The sequence below is a fragment of the Ipomoea nil genome, unplaced genomic scaffold (assembly GCF_001879475.1).
Source record: "Ipomoea nil cultivar Tokyo-kokei standard unplaced genomic scaffold, Asagao_1.1 scaffold2705, whole genome shotgun sequence".
In the NCBI taxonomy this organism is placed as follows: domain Eukaryota; kingdom Viridiplantae; phylum Streptophyta; class Magnoliopsida; order Solanales; family Convolvulaceae; genus Ipomoea; species Ipomoea nil.
Window position 1 is genome coordinate 2,874,814 of NW_017619133.1, and position 7,478 is coordinate 2,882,291.

Genomic DNA, 7,478 nt, shown 5'->3' on the forward strand with positions numbered 1-7,478 from the left:
ACATCCATAGAAGTGTTTGGGAAGCTTTGATTTCTTCTTCAATCCTGGCTTTCTCTGCCATCTCCAGTCTCTCTCTTTCTTGTTGTTGCTTCAGATGTTAGCAATATCGCCCTGATTTAGAGGATGATAATTTTCTCTGAAAATGAGATGTGCATAACGTTTCTTCATCTGGGCAGCACGTAGAGCCTTTGTTGGAGAAAGCTGATGAGCATCAATAGTAAGTGAAGTAGTAGTAGTAGTGCAAGCATGATCAATGGCGGCAGTCGTGAAACTACAATTTTCCTTTTCCTTGGGCAATGACGGTGTTTTTTTTTTTGACAATCCCTTCCGCCTCATAGATTTCGCAGACAATTTTGATGAATCATAGGTTTGTTTTCGCAATTCCAGTACCCACTTCTGCGAATCATCTTCGACAGCGCCCTCTCGCAGTCTTCCATAATACCCTAGTACTCCATTCTCCGACGCCTCTTAATTTCTTTTCCAACATCATCATCTTCTACATTGAAGTCATAATCATAACCACGCTTCTTCGATTCAGTGATGAGTAGCTTCTTCGTCGTCATTGCTGCGAATGAAACCCCAAAACTCAAAGATATTGACGATAAAGATTGAAGAGATCAGTTTTAGAAAGCTAGTCGAGTGAGATTATGGAAACTGAGAGCTCCCGCTTCCCTTACTCTTAATTCTTACTTCAAAAAAAAACCGTTAATTTTACTTCTCTCCCAAGTAATTGGGTTCAGGTTTGGAATTTGGTAAACAGGATATTACCATTCCTAAATATTCAATTTTTATGTTAATTTATTTATTTATTTTTCTCTTTCTAATTTTTGTCTTGTATTTTTTTTTTCTTGTGAGAGGAGGGGGTACCCAACGACACTCATGTCCGCCTAGGGGTTGACGCCCCTAGCTGATCAAACCTGACCGTTTCCTCCACGTCCAACGGTGCCACCGGAAGAGATTGATAACCTAGACGATCCGCAAGTGCCGCCGTGGCCAGCTTGTCTGCCACCTTGTTTCCCTCCCGCAAAACAATCATGAACTTGACCTCTTCAATTCGATTAGACTCACGAAGGCATCTCCATAAGATATTGTCCGTGATGGCATGATCCCCATTGGTGCAACGGAGATCGTCGATTACGCTCTTCGAATCACATTCGACCATAAGCTTTGTTGTTCCGCATTCCCTCGCCGACCGCAAGCCATAGAATATCCCATGTGCCTCCGATGTGCGTGCGTTGCAGCGACCAATGTTGCAAATAAAACCACTTCGCCACCTCCCGTTCTCATCCCTTAGAACATCCCCGCAACCTGCCAAGTCGTTCGCCTTGCAGCAACCATCCACGTTGACTTTCAGCCATCTCCTCCTCGGTCGCTGTCGTCTCACTTGTTCACCCGACGGCGTCGACAACCTCTTCTCCGGGTTCATGCGATTCGCGAAAGCGTCTCTTACTTCTTTATCGACTCGTACCCACGAGTCTTGCTTCCGCCCCATCGTCCAAGTCTGCTGCCTGAAGATTTCGTCATTTCGCCACTTCCACAACCACCACATCCTCACACAGAACTTCTCCGGCTACTCTCGGTGAAACCTTTGGACGCCTCACCCTTCAAGTTCGTCCTCAGCCAGTCACTCCAGGGCAGCGAACTCAGCACTGTCGTTGTCCTGCTGTGGAGCGTGGCGGCCCACACATCACTAGCCGTCGGGCATTATCAAAACAGATGATCCAGGTCTTCAACCTGACCTGCACAACGAAAACAGAGTGGATTAGTTGCTATTCATCGCCGAACTCTCTCAGCATTCGTAAGGATCCTTCCATGCTGGACTAGCCACATAACCATGCAGACTCTGGCTAGTACGTGAACGCGCCAAAGTTTGCACCACCTGTCGTCCATGGCGTCCATCGGGCAATTCGCAATCGCATTGTAAGCTAATTTAATCGTGAATTTTCCTTTCGGGTCATAGCTCCATCCTAATCCGTCTGGCAAGTGCTCATCAGTCAGAGTATAACTCGCCATCCTTTCTATTGTTGTAGTTGGGAGGATGGTCTCCAATCGGTCCCTCTTCCAGCCGCAATCCGTGTCCCAATAATCTCGAACGGGCGCATAGAGCTCCGGTAGGGGGGCGCAACACCGAGTTGGGCATACAGAGGCTCAGGCAACATCCACTTGTCCATCCAAAACTGCGTTTGTAAACCGCTGCGAACCATACGTGTAAGTCCTTTGTCCGTGAAATCCCATTCCGCTGAAATGCCACGCCATGTGTTCGAAACTCCTCTTCTGCCTTGCGTGACACTACGTGCTTCCCCAGGGTTCTAAAATTTGTGATCATAGTCTGAACCCAGAGACTGTTAGCCTCAGTTTTGATACGCCAAACCAGTTTCTCCACGTATGCCTGGTTAATCTCTCAAAGACGCTTGAGACCCAGTCCCCCAGCTTCCTTCGCGGTGGTGACCAATTCCCAGTTTGACTACGCTCATTCTGCTAACCGTGTCAGTACTCCCCCAAATGAACCTCCGTGTCCTCTGCTCAATTTCCAAGCTCAAACTCTTTGGGAGGGCTGTTGTTTGCATAGTGTATGTCGGGACGGCGTTCAACACTGATTTGGCGAGGACAACCCTTCCTGCTAAAGACAGATTCTTGGCTTTCCAACCCTCCAAGCGTCCAGCAATTCTAGACAAGAGTTCCGAGAACGTGGCGCAGGTGACCCGTCCATGAATAGCAGGCATGCCTAAGTATTTTCCTAAATCCGTGGTTCGCTCGATGTTGAGCCGCCTGGCTATGTCCTCCGCCATTCCTGGCGTGGTGTTTTTGGAAATGAAGACCTGGGACTTACTAAAACTGATCTTCTATCCCGATGCGCCACAGAACCTGTCGAGACAGCTCTTAACTACCTCAACTTGATCAACCGACGCTTCAGTGAAAAGCACAATGTCATCTACAAAACAAAGATGGGTTAGAATCGGACCATTTGTCGCTAATTTGATACCTTTCCACCTCTGCGTGTCGACCTCAGAAATGATCAATTGGCTGAGCCTTTCCATGCATAGCACAAAGATTGCCGGAGACATGGCGTCACCTTGCCTGATGCCCCTTTTAGGACGGAAGGGATCAAGGCGGTCGCCATTCCAAATGAGATCGAGATTGGATGTCCTAACACAAGTCATCATGAGATCTTTGAGCGCCCCTGTGAAACCATCTTGATCTAGAGTATCATGGACGAAGTTCCACGATAGCCGGTCAGAGGCTTTTTCGAGGTCTAGCTTGATCGCCATATACCCCTTCGCCCCCTTCTTTACTCGCATGGTATGCATAACTTCTTGGAAGATTTGGACGTTATCCGAGATTTGGCGGCCAGGGACAAAAGAGCTTTGGAAGGGCCCCACAATCTTGGGCATCATCAACTTAAGCTTGTTGGTGATAGTCTTGGTGATAATCTTGTAGCTCACGATGCAGAGACTGATGGGCCTAAATTGCTTAATGGTCTCCGGGGCCCAAACTTTGGGAATAAGGGCAATGAGTGTGTCATTTAGCCCCTCCGGGAGGTTGCCTGTTGAGAAAGCCTCCCTAACCAGCTTGAAGATGTCCTCTCCAGTTTCCGTCCACATATGCTAATAGAACCCCGCTTGGAAGCCATCCGGTCCCGGAGCCTTGAACGGCTTCATGTCCTTAAGGGCAATGTAGACTTCCTCCTTAGAAACCGGCCTGTTGAAATAGGCCCAATCAATCCCCCAAGCCTGGGGAACTTTGCTATCAGTTGACCCCTCGCTGCCTCGTTGTCCCCTTCCAAAAAAAGCTGGACGTAGAAATTGCGGATGTGGTCCCGAAGCTCGTTTCCTCCCGAAATGCAGATTCCGGATTCATCCATGAGCCTTTGGACTGAAGTGCGAGACTTTACGCACTGAAGCTGCTGCGTGATAGAAAGCCGTGTTTCTATCACCGGAGCTAATCCAGTCCTCCTTGGATTTTTGATACCATAAGAGCTCTTCCTGGTGTAGAGTAGTTTCCAAATCCGTTCGTAATTTCTTTTCAAGCTTTGCAAGGCCGCCATGGTATCTGGTCGCCAAGGTATTTTGGATGCCACCTAACCTGGCCAAAAGGTTCTTTTTGCATTTAAACACGTTACCAAAAGACTCCTTATTCCATATAGCCAACTCAGAGGCAAGACGTCGAGTGTTTTCCGTGAAACTCAGGTCTGGCCTCCAGCTACGTTGGACTACCTCGTGCACATCACCATGGGTTACCCGCCGCCTGAAAAGTGAACGGCGCCGGGGCCTGCCTCTGCCGCTCCCCATAAACCTGTAACAAAAGAGGTGCATGGTCAGAAGCAAAACGTAGCAAATGCGTTATGCACGCACCTGGGAACCTGGTGCGCCAACTAGTGTTGCACAGGGCCCAATCCAATCGGGCACCCTTATTAGCGTCGTTGCTCCCTTCCTTTACCCAGGTTAGCTGCGAGCCCGAGAAACCCAGATCGATGAGCCCTTCATCATGTATCCAATTCACAAAGTCCGAACTCCGGTGCGCTGAGAATGAGTTGTAATTACTCGTCTCCTCTCCGCTGATGACCGAATTAAAGTCCCCGGCTGCAAGCCAAGGTCCAACAATGCCCTGATTCGCGTGAGTGAGATCATTCCACAACCGCTTACGTAGCTGGTACGTCGAACTGCCGTACACCGGAGATAGAAACCAAGGAGGCTGGTTTTTAACTTTAACCTGCAAGAGAATAAACTGGGGGGTGAGTGAACAAAATCGTGCTTTGCACCGGGTCCTTCCAGAAGACCCAAATTCTACCACTAAATCCCACAGCTTCCACCCGAATCCAGTCCGAGAAGCCCAGCTTTAGACAGATGGCGTTAGCATGGGCACCCGAGATTTTCGGTTCAAAAAGCCCCAAAATGCAGGGCATGTACGTTCTAAGGAAATGTTTAAGGGCGCGAAGGAACGACTTACCACCTGCACCCTGAAAATTCCAGAAAATGCAGTCCATAAACAAACAAAGGAGAGGAAGAAAGGCCAACAACACAGTAAGAAACAATAGAAACAAAAAACACAAACGGGAACGCTCATTGAGCATCCCCGTTACCTCCACTCTCGCGCTACTTTGGGGCCCCTTCAAGAGCCATCATCACATCACCCTCCTCATCAAATCTTCCCGGCGGGTCATTAAAATGCTCCGATGTTGGCTGCCAGACCAGCGAGGGAATTGCGCCGGCCGTATCCCCCGCAAAGACCCGCGACGATTGTATCACTAGACCACCCTTCTCTCCCCGGACGACGACATGTTCATTTTCCTTCGCCGCCCGCCTAGAGCTGCCATTACTCTCTCGTATTGCTCTGGGTGCGAGTATCGGTACACTGGACGTCGCTCCATGTGGGCTCACAGGATCATTAGCGATCTGCTTCTCGCTTACTATAACATTTGGTCGACGAGCTCTATCGCACTTGCTTGACGCCACCTGATAGTCCTCGTAACTGGTCGAGATGCCCCAATGATTTCCTTTGATTGTCCATCACCCATTCCAGTCGCTGGTGCTTCTCCGTTCCCCAGCCCCGCCTCCTCTACTGCCTCTTCGTTATCCCCAGTGATTAGCGGCTGGAACCGCGACGCTTGAGCCACCGCCCCAGGCTTGACCCCAGAACTCTCCCCCCGATCACCAACTTGCTTGTGTCTCCGGTCAGCGTTCACCCCCGGCGGCCTGCCCCTTCGTTGCGGCGCAAGCATCCAAGCACCAAAGGGAATACTGGGATCGCTCGCTTCTCTAGAAACGGCCGGAGCCTGAGCGGTTATCGCCGGATTCTGATCCACAAAGCCATATGCTTCCTCCCCTTCCACATCCTGTGCGCGCTCCGGTTCTGGTCTACGCAGCTGGGGACAACCCTCCTTCGCATGCCTATACAGACCACAAGAAATACAGACTAGATGCACACCTTCGTAAGCAACGTGACGCACCTTACCCTCGTAGTTGAACTTTGAAATCAGAGGCTTCCGCATGTCTAATTCTACGCATAGTCGCGCAAATCTCCCTCGAGAGGCCAAGCCGCTGGCCTAATCCACTCTTACCGTCCGTCCAATCCGATTCCCTAGCTTCCTCAAGAAGATGTAGTCGTAATACTCCATGGGGATGCATGGAATTCGTAACCATACGAGTATCTTCTCTGTCTTGTCATTCATTGGATCGAAGTCTGGTTCCCAAGGCTTCACTATCAGAGAGTGATCCAACACCATCCATGGCCCTTCATACATGGAAAATTCCAGATCGTCGACGGAGCCAAATCGAACCAGATAACAGTCATTATCGAGCGCGATCAGGTCCATACTCCCTTTGGGCTTCCACATGGCGTTCAACCATCGTAGCATGTACACATATCTAACCGTGCGCCCCATCACATTCACAATAAGCGATGTCCTCCAATGAGCCCTAATCTTCTCAAGTTCCGCCTTGGTCAGCCGGATAGTGGGGCACAAGGGATCATCGTCCTCTTCCGCGATGAGATCATCATGAATGCTATCCACGTCAGATTAGCTCGGCTGGTCAGTCTCATCTCGCCCTGTCACGCTCTCTGCGTACGTCCTCCTTAGAATCCCCGGCCGCTGGATCGTCTCAGATGTCACCGGAGATGGTCTCCCTGGTACTACCGTAAGCACTGAGGCATTTCTCACGGCAGGCCCCGACATCAGACGTACATCACCCATCGCATCTACATGCGTCTCCTGGACTATCACCACTTCGTCCCCCATGCATGCATCCTCCGGCATCAAAGCACTCCGTTTAGATTTCTTGGTACTGCGCTCCAGAAGATCGTGATCCTCGAAAGAGCGCTGAGTCGAGAGCATTTCCGTTTCCATCGAAATTTTAGAAAGGAATTTGTTATAATGTAGTAAATGAGTTGGCATTTTTAATAATTTTTAAATAAATTTTAATAATAAATTTTAAAAAAATTAGAAAAAAAAAATCGACGGGGTAATAATTATATATTTTTTAATTAATATAATTAATTTTTTTGCTAGTACCAACACCATTTCTAACAATCTTTTTCTGCTCAATCTCCCAACCTGTGAAAGTTTGCAGCCCTGGAAATCAATTCATAATTAAACAAAAAGAGAACGAGGGAGAGAAAGTGAGAAACTACGAGGGTACTTGCAATTACGGAAATCTGGGCAACCCGTCGATTTTTTTTTTTTTTCAATTTATTATTAAAATTTATTAAAATTTATTTTAAAATGCCAACTCAGTTGTTACGTAAGCAGGTAATCTGCTAAAATTGATGGTAACCTGCCTTTTCTTTCGTTCAGTGCCCTAATTGCATTTTCAGGTTTTGCACTTTTCTTCAGGGGCAAATGAAAGTCCGATCCGTGTACCATTAGACCACATATTACTAATTACTAATAATAATATTATTATTACTTTAAATTTCAAAAATTACAACTGGGTATAATAATAATATTACCAATAAACCAAGGACTTTGTGGTCCACTGGTA